The following is a 15579-nucleotide window of genomic DNA, read 5'->3' as shown; positions in this document are numbered from 1 at the left end:
CAGCAGCGACAGCTTTATGAGGAGCATCAGCACTGCTCTGCCTGAGCAGAACCATCACCGCCATAGGTTGTCAAATAACCCGGATTTAACCCACACAGGTAAGTCCAATGGGGTGCAGGCATGTCCTCTATGCTTACAGCTTCCCGTGGGTGTTGGTTTGATACCGTTTGGGGACAGCCAAGGAGGCATCTGCAGGCAACAAAGGTAGGTGTGTGCTTGTGTGTGTGTTTCCTATGCAGATCCTAAGCCCAGTGTCACATGCAAGTAGGAGGAGTAAGAAGGGTTCCTGGCAAATCCGGGTTATGGATTGCATTTAAAAAGGCCCCGTGGGAGTGCAATGGGCCCCTGTCTTGCTGCTTAGCAATAATGGTATGGGTTTAGGTTCTGCTGTGTGTACTGGTGGTTGACTGCCCCCCAGCCCAGAGTGTGCATGGAAAATTGTCTGGCAGCCTCCCTGACAGCAAGCAGTGATAGTGCCCATGAAGGGGACCTTGTTGGGCCCGCCCCTTTCACGGTTATCGCTTCTCGGCCTTTTGGCTAAGATCAAGTGTAGTATCTGTTCTTATCAGTTTAATATCTGATACGTCCCCTATCTGGGGACCATATATTAAATGGATTTTTGAGAACGGGGGCCGATTTCGAAGCTTGCTTCCGTCGCCCTATGCATTGACCCGATATGGCAGTATCTTCGGGTACAGTGCACCACCCCCTTACAGGGTTAAAAAGAAAGATTCCTACTTTCATTGCTACCTGCTTGCTGGCTAGCCAGCTAGCCAGCCCTGTGGGCCTTGCTGCTGCAGCCAAAAAACAAAAGGTGGTGCTGCTGCTGCTGCTTCTGCTGCTTCTGCTTGTGTCTGGCCGCTGTTGGAGCGTCCAGGCACAGGACTTCTGCTGCTGCTGACTAAATGGCCTCCTTAATTGGATCATTTGAGTAGCCAGCACACCTGTGCAGGTAGGGCATGACATGATAGGCAGCTGCCTTGATAGCGGGTGGGTGCTGAATGTTCCTAATTGACAAAATAAGATTAATGCTTATGAAGAAATATAAAATCTCATCCCTTCCCCAATATCGCGCCACACCCCTACCCCTTAATTCCCTGGTTGAACTTGATGGACATATGTCTTTTTTCGACCGTACTAACTATGTAACTATGTAACATAACATGGGGGGGGGGGGGGGGGTCTCCTGGCTGTTCACACAGGTGTGTCATTGCTGTACATTGACCATGCATTGCTTCTGTGGTATTGCAAAGGCAAAGACAAATGCTTCCAGCCATCCATTGCACTAATGGATTGGTCATCAGCTGGCTGTCTATGTCCCGCATCAATATAGACCAAAGTACAGAGGGTTAGGCTATGCTATTGTGCACCTACCTGATGCATCAGAAGGTGCGAGGCCCTTGCTAAATTCTGTGCACAGACTTTGAGATCTATACTTTAGACTCTATCTAAACCTGCTCCAACATGGACTGACATTCTGGCCTACTTTCAGCCGATGCGACTTGTCTGTCGCTGAACAGTCGCTTTTTATGTATTCAGCACCTATGTATAATGTTGTAAAAATGCTCTAGAAGCTAAAGTCGCAGAAATGTCACACATATTTGGCCTGCAACTTTCTGTGCGACAAATTCAGACAGGAAAAATCAGTATAAATCCTTAGAAAATTATCCCCCAGTGTCTCCATCTGCTGGCGGTATTGAATAAGCATTGCTGCACTGATGGGGTATGCATTACACGAAAAAAAAGAAGAAAAAGAAGAATAATACGTCCAGAAAAGAGGCGAAAAGGAGAAAAACGTAAAAAAACGTGAAAAAAAAGTAAGAGGAAGAGAAGGGAAAAAAAGGTGGAAATGGGTTTAAAAGTGATTTCGGCGGAGAAATATATATATATATATATATATATATATATATATATATATATATATACGCGCACACACACACATATATATAAACGTATTCTCCGTTGAGATATTGCAGCCGCTGCTGTGTCCAGGCCCAGGAGCCTTAGCACTGTGCTGTGATGTCACTCAATACCACTGACATCACTAGGTGTAAACAACATCTCTCCTTTGCTGTGTATGTGACTATGGAGCTGTTTGGTGATGTCGTCTATTATGGCCTTCATAGAAGCAACAGGAGATTGTTGCATCCATCTAGAACCCTCAGAACTACAGTGCTATGATGTCACTCACTTCCACAGGCCTTGCAGAGTGTAAACAACAACAACCCAGCTTTGTTGTGTATGTAACCATAGGGATTTGTGATGTCACCTAGAACCTTCACAGCAGCGACAGTTTTATGAGGAGCATCAGCACTGCTCTGCCTGAGCAGAACCATCACCGCCATAGGTTGTCAAATAACCCGGATTTAACCCACACAGGTAAGTCCAATGGGGTGCAGGCATGTCCTCTATGCTTACAGCTTCCCGTGGGTGTTGGTTTGATACCGTTTGGGGACAGCCAAGGAGGCATCTGCAGGCAACAAAGGTAGGTGTGTGCTTGTGTGTGTGTTTCCTATGCAGATCCTAAGCCCAGTGTCACATGCAAGTAGGAGGAGTAAGAAGGGTTCCTGGCAAATCCGGGTTATGGATTGCATTTAAAAAGGCCCCGTGGGAGTGCAATGGGCCCCTGTCTTGCTGCTTAGCAATAATGGTATGGGTTTAGGTTCTGCTGTGTGTACTGGTGGTTGACTGCCCCCCAGCCCAGAGTGTGCATGGAAAATTGTCTGGCAGCCTCCCTGACAGCAAGCAGTGATAGTGCCCATGAAGGGGACCTTGTTGGGCCCGCCCCTTTCACGGTTATCGCTTCTCGGCCTTTTGGCTAAGATCAAGTGTAGTATCTGTTCTTATCAGTTTAATATCTGATACGTCCCCTATCTGGGGACCATATATTAAATGGATTTTTGAGAACGGGGGCCGATTTCGAAGCTTGCTTCCGTCGCCCTATGCATTGACCCGATATGGCAGTATCTTCGGGTACAGTGCACCACCCCCTTACAGGGTTAAAAAGAAAGATTCCTACTTTCATTGCTACCTGCTTGCTGGCTAGCCAGCTAGCCAGCCCTGTGGGCCTTGCTGCTGCAGCCAAAAAACAAAAGGTGGTGCTGCTGCTGCTGCTTCTGCTGCTTCTGCTTGTGTCTGGCCGCTGTTGGAGCGTCCAGGCACAGGACTTCTGCTGCTGCTGACTAAATGGCCTCCTTAATTGGATCATTTGAGTAGCCAGCACACCTGTGCAGGTAGGGCATGACATGATAGGCAGCTGCCTTGATAGCGGGTGGGTGCTGAATGTTCCTAATTGACAAAATAAGATTAATGCTTATGAAGAAATATAAAATCTCATCCCTTCCCCAATATCGCGCCACACCCCTACCCCTTAATTCCCTGGTTGAACTTGATGGACATATGTTTTTTTTCGACCGTACTAACTATGTAACTATGTAACATAACATGGGGGGGGGGGGGGGGGGGTCTCCTGGCTGTTCACACAGGTGTGTCATTGCTGTACATTGACCATGCATTGCTTCTGTGGTATTGCAAAGGCAAAGACAAATGCTTCCAGCCATCCATTGCACTAATGGATTGGTCATCAGCTGGCTGTCTATGTCCCGCATCAATATAGACCAAAGTACAGAGGGTTAGGCTATGCTATTGTGCACCTACCTGATGCATCAGAAGGTGCGAGGCCCTTGCTAAATTCTGTGCACAGACTTTGAGATCTATACTTTAGACTGTATCTAAACCTGCTCCAACATGGACTGACATTCTGGCCTACTTTCAGCCGATGCGACTTGTCTGTCGCTGAACAGTCGCTTTTTATGTATTCAGCACCTATGTATAATGTTGTAAAAATGCTCTAGAAGCTAAAGTCGCAGAAATGTCACACATATTTGGCCTGCAACTTTCTGTGCGACAAATTCAGACAGGAAAAATCAGTATAAATCCTTAGAAAATTATCCCCCAGTGTCTCCATCTGCTGGCGGTATTGAATAAGCATTGCTGCACTGATGGGGTATGCATTAGACGAAAAAAAAGAAGAAAAAGAAGAATAATACGCCCAGAAAAGAGGCGAAAAGGAGAAAAACGTAAAAAAACGTGAAAAAAAAGTAAGAGGAAGAGAAGGGAAAAAAAGGTGGAAATGGGTTTAAAAGTGATTTCGGCGGAGAAATATATATATATATATATATATATATATATATATATATACGCGCACACACACACATATATATAAACGTATTCTCCGTTGAGATATTGCAGCCGCTGCTGTGTCCAGGCCCAGGAGCCTTAGCACTGTGCTGTGATGTCACTCAATACCACTGACATCACTAGGTGTAAACAACATCTCTCCTTTGCTGTGTATGTGACTATGGAGCTGTTTGGTGATGTCGTCTATTATGGCCTTCATAGAAGCAACAGGAGATTGTTGCATCCATCTAGAACCCTCAGAACTACAGTGCTATGATGTCACTCACTTCCACAGGCCTTGCAGAGTGTAAACAACAACAACCCAGCTTTGTTGTGTATGTAACCATAGGGATTTGTGATGTCACCTAGAACCTTCACAGCAGCGACAGCTTTATGAGGAGCATCAGCACTGCTCTGCCTGAGCAGAACCATCACCGCCATAGGTTGTCAAATAACCCGGATTTAACCCACACAGGTAAGTCCAATGGGGTGCAGGCATGTCCTCTATGCTTACAGCTTCCCGTGGGTGTTGGTTTGATACCGTTTGGGGACAGCCAAGGAGGCATCTGCAGGCAACAAAGGTAGGTGTGTGCTTGTGTGTGTGTTTCCTATGCAGATCCTAAGCCCAGTGTCACATGCAAGTAGGAGGAGTAAGAAGGGTTCCTGGCAAATCCGGGTTATGGATTGCATTTAAAAAGGCCCCGTGGGAGTGCAATGGGCCCCTGTCTTGCTGCTTAGCAATAATGGTATGGGTTTAGGTTCTGCTGTGTGTACTGGTGGTTGACTGCCCCCCAGCCCAGAGTGTGCATGGAAAATTGTCTGGCAGCCTCCCTGACAGCAAGCAGTGATAGTGCCCATGAAGGGGACCTTGTTGGGCCCGCCCCTTTCACGGTTATCGCTTCTCGGCCTTTTGGCTAAGATCAAGTGTAGTATCTGTTCTTATCAGTTTAATATCTGATACGTCCCCTATCTGGGGACCATATATTAAATGGATTTTTGAGAACGGGGGCCGATTTCGAAGCTTGCTTCCGTCGCCCTATGCATTGACCCGATATGGCAGTATCTTCGGGTACAGTGCACCACCCCCTTACAGGGTTAAAAAGAAAGATTCCTACTTTCATTGCTACCTGCTTGCTGGCTAGCCAGCTAGCCAGCCCTGTGGGCCTTGCTGCTGCAGCCAAAAAACAAAAGGTGGTGCTGCTGCTGCTGCTTCTGCTGCTTCTGCTTGTGTCTGGCCGCTGTTGGAGCGTCCAGGCACAGGACTTCTGCTGCTGCTGACTAAATGGCCTCCTTAATTGGATCATTTGAGTAGCCAGCACACCTGTGCAGGTAGGGCATGACATGATAGGCAGCTGCCTTGATAGCGGGTGGGTGCTGAATGTTCCTAATTGACAAAATAAGATTAATGCTTATGAAGAAATATAAAATCTCATCCCTTCCCCAATATCGCGCCACACCCCTACCCCTTAATTCCCTGGTTGAACTTGATGGACATATGTCTTTTTTCGACCGTACTAACTATGTAACTATGTAACATAACATGGGGGGGGGGGGGGGGGGGTCTCCTGGCTGTTCACACAGGTGTGTCATTGCTGTACATTGACCATGCATTGCTTCTGTGGTATTGCAAAGGCAAAGACAAATGCTTCCAGCCATCCATTGCACTAATGGATTGGTCATCAGCTGGCTGTCTATGTCCCGCATCAATATAGACCAAAGTACAGAGGGTTAGGCTATGCTATTGTGCACCTACCTGATGCATCAGAAGGTGCGAGGCCCTTGCTAAATTCTGTGCACAGACTTTGAGATCTATACTTTAGACTGTATCTAAACCTGCTCCAACATGGACTGACATTCTGGCCTACTTTCAGCCGATGCGACTTGTCTGTCGCTGAACAGTCGCTTTTTATGTATTCAGCACCTATGTATAATGTTGTAAAAATGCTCTAAAAGCTAAAGTCGCAGAAATGTCACACATATTTGGCCTGCAACTTTCTGTGCGACAAATTCAGACAGGAAAAATCAGTATAAATCCTTAGAAAATTATCCCCCAGTGTCTCCATCTGCTGGCGGTATTGAATAAGCATTGCTGCACTGATGGGGTATGCATTAGACGAAAAAAAAGAAGAAAAAGAAGAATAATACGCCCAGAAAAGAGGCGAAAAGGAGAAAAACGTAAAAAAACGTGAAAAAAAAGTAAGAGGAAGAGAAGGGAAAAAAAGGTGGAAATGGGTTTAAAAGTGATTTCGGCGGAGAAATATATATATATATATATATATATATATATATATATATACGCGCACACACACACATATATATAAACGTATTCTCCGTTGAGATATTGCAGCCGCTGCTGTGTCCAGGCCCAGAAGCCTTAGCACTGTGCTGTGATGTCACTCAATACCACTGACATCACTAGGTGTAAACAACATCTCTCCTTTGCTGTGTATGTGACTATGGAGCTGTTTGGTGATGTCGTCTATTACGGCCTTCATAGAAGCAACAGGAGATTGTTGCATCCATCTAGAACCCTCAGAACTACAGTGCTATGATGTCACTCACTTCCACAGGCCTTGCAGAGTGTAAACAACAACAACCCAGCTTTGTTGTGTATGTAACCATAGGGATTTGTGATGTCACCTAGAACCTTCACAGCAGCGACAGCTTTATGAGGAGCATCAGCACTGCTCTGCCTGAGCAGAACCATCACCGCCATAGGTTGTCAAATAACCCGGATTTAACCCACACAGGTAAGTCCAATGGGGTGCAGGCATGTCCTCTATGCTTACAGCTTCCCGTGGGTGTTGGTTTGATACCGTTTGGGGACAGCCAAGGAGGCATCTGCAGGCAACAAAGGTAGGTGTGTGCTTGTGTGTGTGTTTCCTATGCAGATCCTAAGCCCAGTGTCACATGCAAGTAGGAGGAGTAAGAAGGGTTCCTGGCAAATCCGGGTTATGGATTGCATTTAAAAAGGCCCCGTGGGAGTGCAATGGGCCCCTGTCTTGCTGCTTAGCAATAATGGTATGGGTTTAGGTTCTGCTGTGTGTACTGGTGGTTGACTGCCCCCCAGCCCAGAGTGTGCATGGAAAATTGTCTGGCAGCCTCCCTGACAGCAAGCAGTGATAGTGCCCATGAAGGGGACCTTGTTGGGCCCGCCCCTTTCACGGTTATCGCTTCTCGGCCTTTTGGCTAAGATCAAGTGTAGTATCTGTTCTTATCAGTTTAATATCTGATACGTCTCCTATCTGGGGACCATATATTAAATGGATTTTTGAGAACGGGGGCCGATTTCGAAGCTTGCTTCCGTCGCCCTATGCATTGACCCGATATGGCAGTATCTTCGGGTACAGTGCACCACCCCCTTACAGGGTTAAAAAGAAAGATTCCTACTTTCATTGCTACCTGCTTGCTGGCTAGCCAGCTAGCCAGCCCTGTGGGCCTTGCTGCTGCAGCCAAAAAACAAAAGGTGGTGCTGCTGCTGCTGCTTCTGCTGCTTCTGCTTGTGTCTGGCCGCTGTTGGAGCGTCCAGGCACAGGACTTCTGCTGCTGCTGACTAAATGGCCTCCTTAATTGGATCATTTGAGTAGCCAGCACACCTGTGCAGATAGGGCATGACATGATAGGCAGCTGCCTTGATAGCGGGTGGGTGCTGAATGTTCCTAATTGACAAAATAAGATTAATGCTTATGAAGAAATATAAAATCTCATCCCTTCCCCAATATCGCGCCACACCCCTACCCCTTAATTCCCTGGTTGAACGTGATGGACATATGTCTTTTTTCGACCGTACTAACTATGTAACTATGTAACATAACATGGGGGGGGGGGGGGGGGGGGGGGGGTCTCCTGGCTGTTCACACAGGTGTGTCATTGCTGTACATTGACCATGCATTGCTTCTGTGGTATTGCAAAGGCAAAGACAAATGCTTCCAGCCATCCATTGCACTAATGGATTGGTCATCAGCTGGCTGTCTATGTCCCGCATCAATATAGACCAAAGTACAGAGGGTTAGGCTATGCTATTGTGCACCTACCTGATGCATCAGAAGGTGCGAGGCCCTTGCTAAATTCTGTGCACAGACTTTGAGATCTATACTTTAGACTGTATCTAAACCTGCTCCAACATGGACTGACATTCTGGCCTACTTTCAGCCGATGCGACTTGTCTGTCGCTGAACAGTCGCTTTTTATGTATTCAGCACCTATGTATAATGTTGTAAAAATGCTCTAGAAGCTAAAGTCGCAGAAATGTCACACATATTTGGCCTGCAACTTTCTGTGCGACAAATTCAGACAGGAAAAATCAGTATAAATCCTTAGAAAATTATCCCCCAGTGTCTCCATCTGCTGGCGGTATTGAATAAGCATTGCTGCACTGATGGGGTATGCATTAGACGAAAAAAAAGAAGAAAAAGAAGAATAATACGCCCAGAAAAGAGGCGAAAAGGAGAAAAACGTAAAAAAACGTGAAAAAAAAGTAAGAGGAAGAGAAGGGAAAAAAAGGTGGAAATGGGTTTAAAAGTGATTTCGGCGGAGAAATATATATATATATATATATATATATATATATATATATATATATACGCGCACACACACACATATATATAAACGTATTCTCCGTTGAGATATTGCAGCCGCTGCTGTGTCCAGGCCCAGGAGCCTTAGCACTGTGCTGTGATGTCACTCAATACCACTGACATCACTAGGTGTAAACAACATCTCTCCTTTGCTGTGTATGTGACTATGGAGCTGTTTGGTGATGTCGTCTATTATGGCCTTCATAGAAGCAACAGGAGATTGTTGCATCCATCTAGAACCCTCAGAACTACAGTGCTATGATGTCACTCACTTCCACAGGCCTTGCAGAGTGTAAACAACAACAACCCAGCTTTGTTGTGTATGTAACCATAGGGATTTGTGATGTCACCTAGAACCTTCACAGCAGCGACAGCTTTATGAGGAGCATCAGCACTGCTCTGCCTGAGCAGAACCATCACCGCCATAGGTTGTCAAATAACCCGGATTTAACCCACACAGGTAAGTCCAATGGGGTGCAGGCATGTCCTCTATGCTTACAGCTTCCCGTGGGTGTTGGTTTGATACCGTTTGGGGACAGCCAAGGAGGCATCTGCAGGCAACAAAGGTAGGTGTGTGCTTGTGTGTGTGTTTCCTATGCAGATCCTAAGCCCAGTGTCACATGCAAGTAGGAGGAGTAAGAAGGGTTCCTGGCAAATCCGGGTTATGGATTGCATTTAAAAAGGCCCCGTGGGAGTGCAATGGGCCCCTGTCTTGCTGCTTAGCAATAATGGTATGGGTTTAGGTTCTGCTGTGTGTACTGGTGGTTGACTGCCCCCCAGCCCAGAGTGTGCATGGAAAATTGTCTGGCAGCCTCCCTGACAGCAAGCAGTGATAGTGCCCATGAAGGGGACCTTGTTGGGCCCGCCCCTTTCACGGTTATCGCTTCTCGGCCTTTTGGCTAAGATCAAGTGTAGTATCTGTTCTTATCAGTTTAATATCTGATACGTCCCCTATCTGGGGACCATATATTAAATGGATTTTTGAGAACGGGGGCCGATTTCGAAGCTTGCTTCCGTCGCCCTATGCATTGACCCGATATGGCAGTATCTTCGGGTACAGTGCACCACCCCCTTACAGGGTTAAAAAGAAAGATTCCTACTTTCATTGCTACCTGCTTGCTGGCTAGCCAGCTAGCCAGCCCTGTGGGCCTTGCTGCTGCAGCCAAAAAACAAAAGGTGGTGCTGCTGCTGCTGCTGCTGCTGCTTCTGCTGCTTCTGCTTGTGTCTGGCCGCTGTTGGAGCGTCCAGGCACAGGACTTCTGCTGCTGCTGACTAAATGGCCTCCTTAATTGGATCATTTGAGTAGCCAGCACACCTGTGCAGGTAGGGCATGACATGATAGGCAGCTGCCTTGATAGCGGGTGGGTGCTGAATGTTCCTAATTGACAAAATAAGATTAATGCTTATGAAGAAATATAAAATCTCATCCCTTCCCCAATATCGCGCCACACCCCTACCCCTTAATTCCCTGGTTGAACTTGATGGACATATGTCTTTTTTCGACCGTACTAACTATGTAACTATGTAACATAACATGGGGGGGGGGGGGGGTCTCCTGGCTGTTCACACAGGTGTGTCATTGCTGTACATTGACCATGCATTGCTTCTGTGGTATTGCAAAGGCAAAGACAAATGCTTCCAGCCATCCATTGCACTAATGGATTGGTCATCAGCTGGCTGTCTATGTCCCGCATCAATATAGACCAAAGTACAGAGGGTTAGGCTATGCTATTGTGCACCTACCTGATGCATCAGAAGGTGCGAGGCCCTTGCTAAATTCTGTGCACAGACTTTGAGATCTATGCTTTAGACTGTATCTAAACCTGCTCCAACATGGACTGACATTCTGGCCTACTTTCAGCCGATGCGACTTGTCTGTCGCTGAACAGTCGCTTTTTATGTATTCAGCACCTATGTATAATGTTGTAAAAATGCTCTAGAAGCTAAAGTCGCAGAAATGTCACACATATTTGGCCTGCAACTTTCTGTGCGACAAATTCAGACAGGAAAAATCAGTATAAATCCTTAGAAAATTATCCCCCAGTGTCTCCATCTGCTGGCGGTATTGAATAAGCATTGCTGCACTGATGGGGTATGCATTAGACGAAAAAAAAGAAGAAAAAGAAGAATAATACGCCCAGAAAAGAGGCGAAAAGGAGAAAAACGTAAAAAAACGTGAAAAAAAAGTAAGAGGAAGAGAAGGGAAAAAAAGGTGGAAATGGGTTTAAAAGTGATTTCGGCGGAGAAATATATATATATATATATATATATATATATATATATATATATACGCGCACACACACACATATATATAAACGTATTCTCCGTTGAGATATTGCAGCCGCTGCTGTGTCCAGGCCCAGGAGCCTTAGCACTGTGCTGTGATGTCACTCAATACCACTGACATCACTAGGTGTAAACAACATCTCTCCTTTGCTGTGTATGTGACTATGGAGCTGTTTGGTGATGTCGTCTATTATGGCCTTCATAGAAGCAACAGGAGATTGTTGCATCCATCTAGAACCCTCAGAACTACAGTGCTATGATGTCACTCACTTCCACAGGCCTTGCAGAGTGTAAACAACAACAACCCAGCTTTGTTGTGTATGTAACCATAGGGATTTGTGATGTCACCTAGAACCTTCACAGCAGCGACAGCTTTATGAGGAGCATCAGCACTGCTCTGCCTGAGCAGAACCATCACCGCCATAGGTTGTCAAATAACCCGGATTTAACCCACACAGGTAAGTCCAATGGGGTGCAGGCATGTCCTCTATGCTTACAGCTTCCCGTGGGTGTTGGTTTGATACCGTTTGGGGACAGCCAAGGAGGCATCTGCAGGCAACAAAGGTAGGTGTGTGCTTGTGTGTGTGTTTCCTATGCAGATCCTAAGCCCAGTGTCACATGCAAGTAGGAGGAGTAAGAAGGGTTCCTGGCAAATCCGGGTTATGGATTGCATTTAAAAAGGCCCCGTGGGAGTGCAATGGGCCCCTGTCTTGCTGCTTAGCAATAATGGTATGGGTTTAGGTTCTGCTGTGTGCACTGGTGGTTGACTGCCCCCCAGCCCAGAGTGTGCATGGAAAATTGTCTGGCAGCCTCCCTGACAGCAAGCAGTGATAGTGCCCATGAAGGGGACCTTGTTGGGCCCGCCCCTTTCACGGTTATCGCTTCTCGGCCTTTTGGCTAAGATCAAGTGTAGTATCTGTTCTTATCAGTTTAATATCTGATACGTCCCCTATCTGGGGACCATATATTAAATGGATTTTTGAGAACGGGGGCCGATTTCGAAGCTTGCTTCCGTCGCCCTATGCATTGACCCGATATGGCAGTATCTTCGGGTACAGTGCACCACCCCCTTACAGGGTTAAAAAGAAAGATTCCTACTTTCATTGCTACCTGCTTGCTGGCTAGCCAGCTAGCCAGCCCTGTGGGCCTTGCTGCTGCAGCCAAAAAACAAAAGGTGGTGCTGCTGCTGCTGCTTCTGCTGCTTCTGCTTGTGTCTGGCCGCTGTTGGAGCGTCCAGGCACAGGACTTCTGCTGCTGCTGACTAAATGGCCTCCTTAATTGGATCATTTGAGTAGCCAGCACACCTGTGCAGGTAGGGCATGACATGATAGGCAGCTGCCTTGATAGCGGGTGGGTGCTGAATGTTCCTAATTGACAAAATAAGATTAATGCTTATGAAGAAATATAAAATCTCATCCCTTCCCCAATATCGCGCCACACCCCTACCCCTTAATTCCCTGGTTGAACTTGATGGACATATGTCTTTTTTCGACCGTACTAACTATGTAACTATGTAACATAACATGGGGGGGGGGGGGGGGTCTCCTGGCTGTTCACACAGGTGTGTCATTGCTGTACATTGACCATGCATTGCTTCTGTGGTATTGCAAAGGCAAAGACAAATGCTTCCAGCCATCCATTGCACTAATGGATTGGTCATCAGCTGGCTGTCTATGTCCCGCATCAATATAGACCAAAGTACAGAGGGTTAGGCTATGCTATTGTGCACCTACCTGATGCATCAGAAGGTGCGAGGCCCTTGCTAAATTCTGTGCACAGACTTTGAGATCTATACTTTAGACTGTATCTAAACCTGCTCCAACATGGACTGACATTCTGGCCTACTTTCAGCCGATGCGACTTGTCTGTCGCTGAACAGTCGCTTTTTATGTATTCAGCACCTATGTATAATGTTGTAAAAATGCTCTAGAAGCTAAAGTCGCAGAAATGTCACACATATTTGGCCTGCAACTTTCTGTGCGACAAATTCAGACAGGAAAAATCAGTATAAATCCTTAGAAAATTATCCCCCAGTGTCTCCATCTGCTGGCGGTATTGAATAAGCATTGCTGCACTGATGGGGTATGCATTAGACGAAAAAAAAGAAGAAAAAGAAGAATAATACGCCCAGAAAAGAGGCGAAAAGGAGAAAAACGTAAAAAAACGTGAAAAAAAAGTAAGAGGAAGAGAAGGGAAAAAAAGGTGGAAATGGGTTTAAAAGTGATTTCGGCGGAGAAATATATATATATATATATATATATATATATATATATATATATATACGCGCACACACACACATATATATAAACGTATTCTCCGTTGAGATATTGCAGCCGCTGCTGTGTCCAGGCCCAGGAGCCTTAGCACTGTGCTGTGATGTCACTCAATACCACTGACATCACTAGGTGTAAACAACATCTCTCCTTTGCTGTGTATGTGACTATGGAGCTGTTTGGTGATGTCGTCTATTATGGCCTTCATAGAAGCAACAGGAGATTGTTGCATCCATCTAGAACCCTCAGAACTACAGTGCTATGATGTCACTCACTTCCACAGGCCTTGCAGAGTGTAAACAACAACAACCCAGCTTTGTTGTGTATGTAACCATAGGGATTTGTGATGTCACCTAGAACCTTCACAGCAGCGACAGCTTTATGAGGAGCATCAGCACTGCTCTGCCTGAGCAGAACCATCACCGCCATAGGTTGTCAAATAACCCGGATTTAACCCACACAGGTAAGTCCAATGGGGTGCAGGCATGTCCTCTATGCTTACAGCTTCCCGTGGGTGTTGGTTTGATACCGTTTGGGGACAGCCAAGGAGGCATCTGCAGGCAACAAAGGTAGGTGTGTGCTTGTGTGTGTGTTTCCTATGCAGATCCTAAGCCCAGTGTCACATGCAAGTAGGAGGAGTAAGAAGGGTTCCTGGCAAATCCGGGTTATGGATTGCATTTAAAAAGGCCCCGTGGGAGTGCAATGGGCCCCTGTCTTGCTGCTTAGCAATAATGGTATGGGTTTAGGTTCTGCTGTGTGTACTGGTGGTTGACTGCCCCCCAGCCCAGAGTGTGCATGGAAAATTGTCTGGCAGCCTCCCTGACAGCAAGCAGTGATAGTGCCCATGAAGGGGACCTTGTTGGGCCCGCCCCTTTCACGGTTATCGCTTCTCGGCCTTTTGGCTAAGATCAAGTGTAGTATCTGTTCTTATCAGTTTAATATCTGATACGTCCCCTATCTGGGGACCATATATTAAATGGATTTTTGAGAACGGGGGCCGATTTCGAAGCTTGCTTCCGTCGCCCTATGCATTGACCCGATATGGCAGTATCTTCGGGTACAGTGCACCACCCCCTTACAGGGTTAAAAAGAAAGATTCCTACTTTCATTGCTACCTGCTTGCTGGCTAGCCAGCTAGCCAGCCCTGTGGGCCTTGCTGCTGCAGCCAAAAAACAAAAGGTGGTGCTGCTGCTGCTGCTTCTGCTGCTTCTGCTTGTGTCTGGCCGCTGTTGGAGCGTCCAGGCACAGGACTTCTGCTGCTGCTGACTAAATGGCCTCCTTAATTGGATCATTTGAGTAGCCAGCACACCTGTGCAGGTAGGGCATGACATGATAGGCAGCTGCCTTGATAGCGGGTGGGTGCTGAATGTTCCTAATTGACAAAATAAGATTAATGCTTATGAAGAAATATAAAATCTCATCCCTTCCCCAATATCGCGCCACACCCCTACCCCTTAATTCCCTGGTTGAACTTGATGGACATATGTCTTTTTTCGACCGTACTAACTATGTAACTATGTAACATAACATGGGGGGGGGGGGGGGGGGGGTCTCCTGGCTGTTCACACAGGTGTGTCATTGCTGTACATTGACCATGCATTGCTTCTGTGGTATTGCAAAGGCAAAGACAAATGCTTCCAGCCATCCATTGCACTAATGGATTGGTCATCAGCTGGCTGTCTATGTCCCGCATCAATATAGACCAAAGTACAGAGGGTTAGGCTATGCTATTGTGCACCTACCTGATGCATCAGAAGGTGCGAGGCCCTTGCTAAATTCTGTGCACAGACTTTGAGATCTATACTTTAGACTGTATCTAAACCTGCTCCAACATGGACTGACATTCTGGCCTACTTTCAGCCGATGCGACTTGTCTGTCGCTGAACAGTCGCTTTTTATGTATTCAGCACCTATGTATAATGTTGTAAAAATGCTCTAGAAGCTAAAGTCGCAGAAATGTCACACATATTTGGCCTGCAACTTTCTGTGCGACAAATTCAGACAGGAAAAATCAGTATAAATCCTTAGAAAATTATCCCCCAGTGTCTCCATCTGCTGGCGGTATTGAATAAGCATTGCTGCACTGATGGGGTATGCATTAGACGAAAAAAAAGAAGAAAAAGAAGAATAATACGCCCAGAAAAGAGGCGAAAAGGAGAAAAACGTAAAAAAACGTGAAAAAAAAGTAAGAGGAAGAGAAGGGAAAAAAAGGTGGAAATGGGTTTAAAAGTGATTTCGGCGGAGAAATATATATATATATATAT

The 15579-nt window shown here is 46.2% G+C and overlaps 7 non-coding genes across 7 annotated transcripts; all 7 read left to right on the top strand.

Moving 5' to 3' along the window:
* The first annotated feature begins 517 nt into the window (after positions 1-517).
* Positions 518-708, top strand: LOC130345337 (U2 spliceosomal RNA). Its single transcript, XR_008884067.1, has one exon. It is a non-coding gene; the product is annotated as a U2 spliceosomal RNA (small nuclear RNA).
* A 2090-nt stretch (positions 709-2798) lies between these two features.
* LOC130345336 (U2 spliceosomal RNA) lies at positions 2799-2989 on the top strand. The gene has a single exon (XR_008884066.1). It is a non-coding gene; the product is annotated as a U2 spliceosomal RNA (small nuclear RNA).
* A 2084-nt stretch (positions 2990-5073) lies between these two features.
* Positions 5074-5264, top strand: LOC130345335 (U2 spliceosomal RNA). The gene has a single exon (XR_008884065.1). It is a non-coding gene; the product is annotated as a U2 spliceosomal RNA (small nuclear RNA).
* A 2084-nt stretch (positions 5265-7348) lies between these two features.
* Positions 7349-7539, top strand: LOC130345338 (U2 spliceosomal RNA). Its single transcript, XR_008884068.1, has one exon. It is a non-coding gene; the product is annotated as a U2 spliceosomal RNA (small nuclear RNA).
* Positions 7540-9635: 2096 nt separating this feature from the next.
* LOC130345334 (U2 spliceosomal RNA) lies at positions 9636-9826 on the top strand. The gene has a single exon (XR_008884064.1). It is a non-coding gene; the product is annotated as a U2 spliceosomal RNA (small nuclear RNA).
* A 2093-nt stretch (positions 9827-11919) lies between these two features.
* Positions 11920-12110, top strand: LOC130345332 (U2 spliceosomal RNA). Its single transcript, XR_008884063.1, has one exon. It is a non-coding gene; the product is annotated as a U2 spliceosomal RNA (small nuclear RNA).
* A 2087-nt stretch (positions 12111-14197) lies between these two features.
* Positions 14198-14388, top strand: LOC130345331 (U2 spliceosomal RNA). Its single transcript, XR_008884062.1, has one exon. It is a non-coding gene; the product is annotated as a U2 spliceosomal RNA (small nuclear RNA).
* The last annotated feature ends 1191 nt before the right edge of the window (positions 14389-15579 follow it).

This window comes from Hyla sarda, unplaced genomic scaffold (assembly GCF_029499605.1).
Source record: "Hyla sarda isolate aHylSar1 unplaced genomic scaffold, aHylSar1.hap1 scaffold_750, whole genome shotgun sequence".
Taxonomy (NCBI): Eukaryota; Metazoa; Chordata; class Amphibia; order Anura; family Hylidae; genus Hyla; species Hyla sarda.
This window is presented reverse-complemented; position numbering and strand designations above follow the sequence as displayed.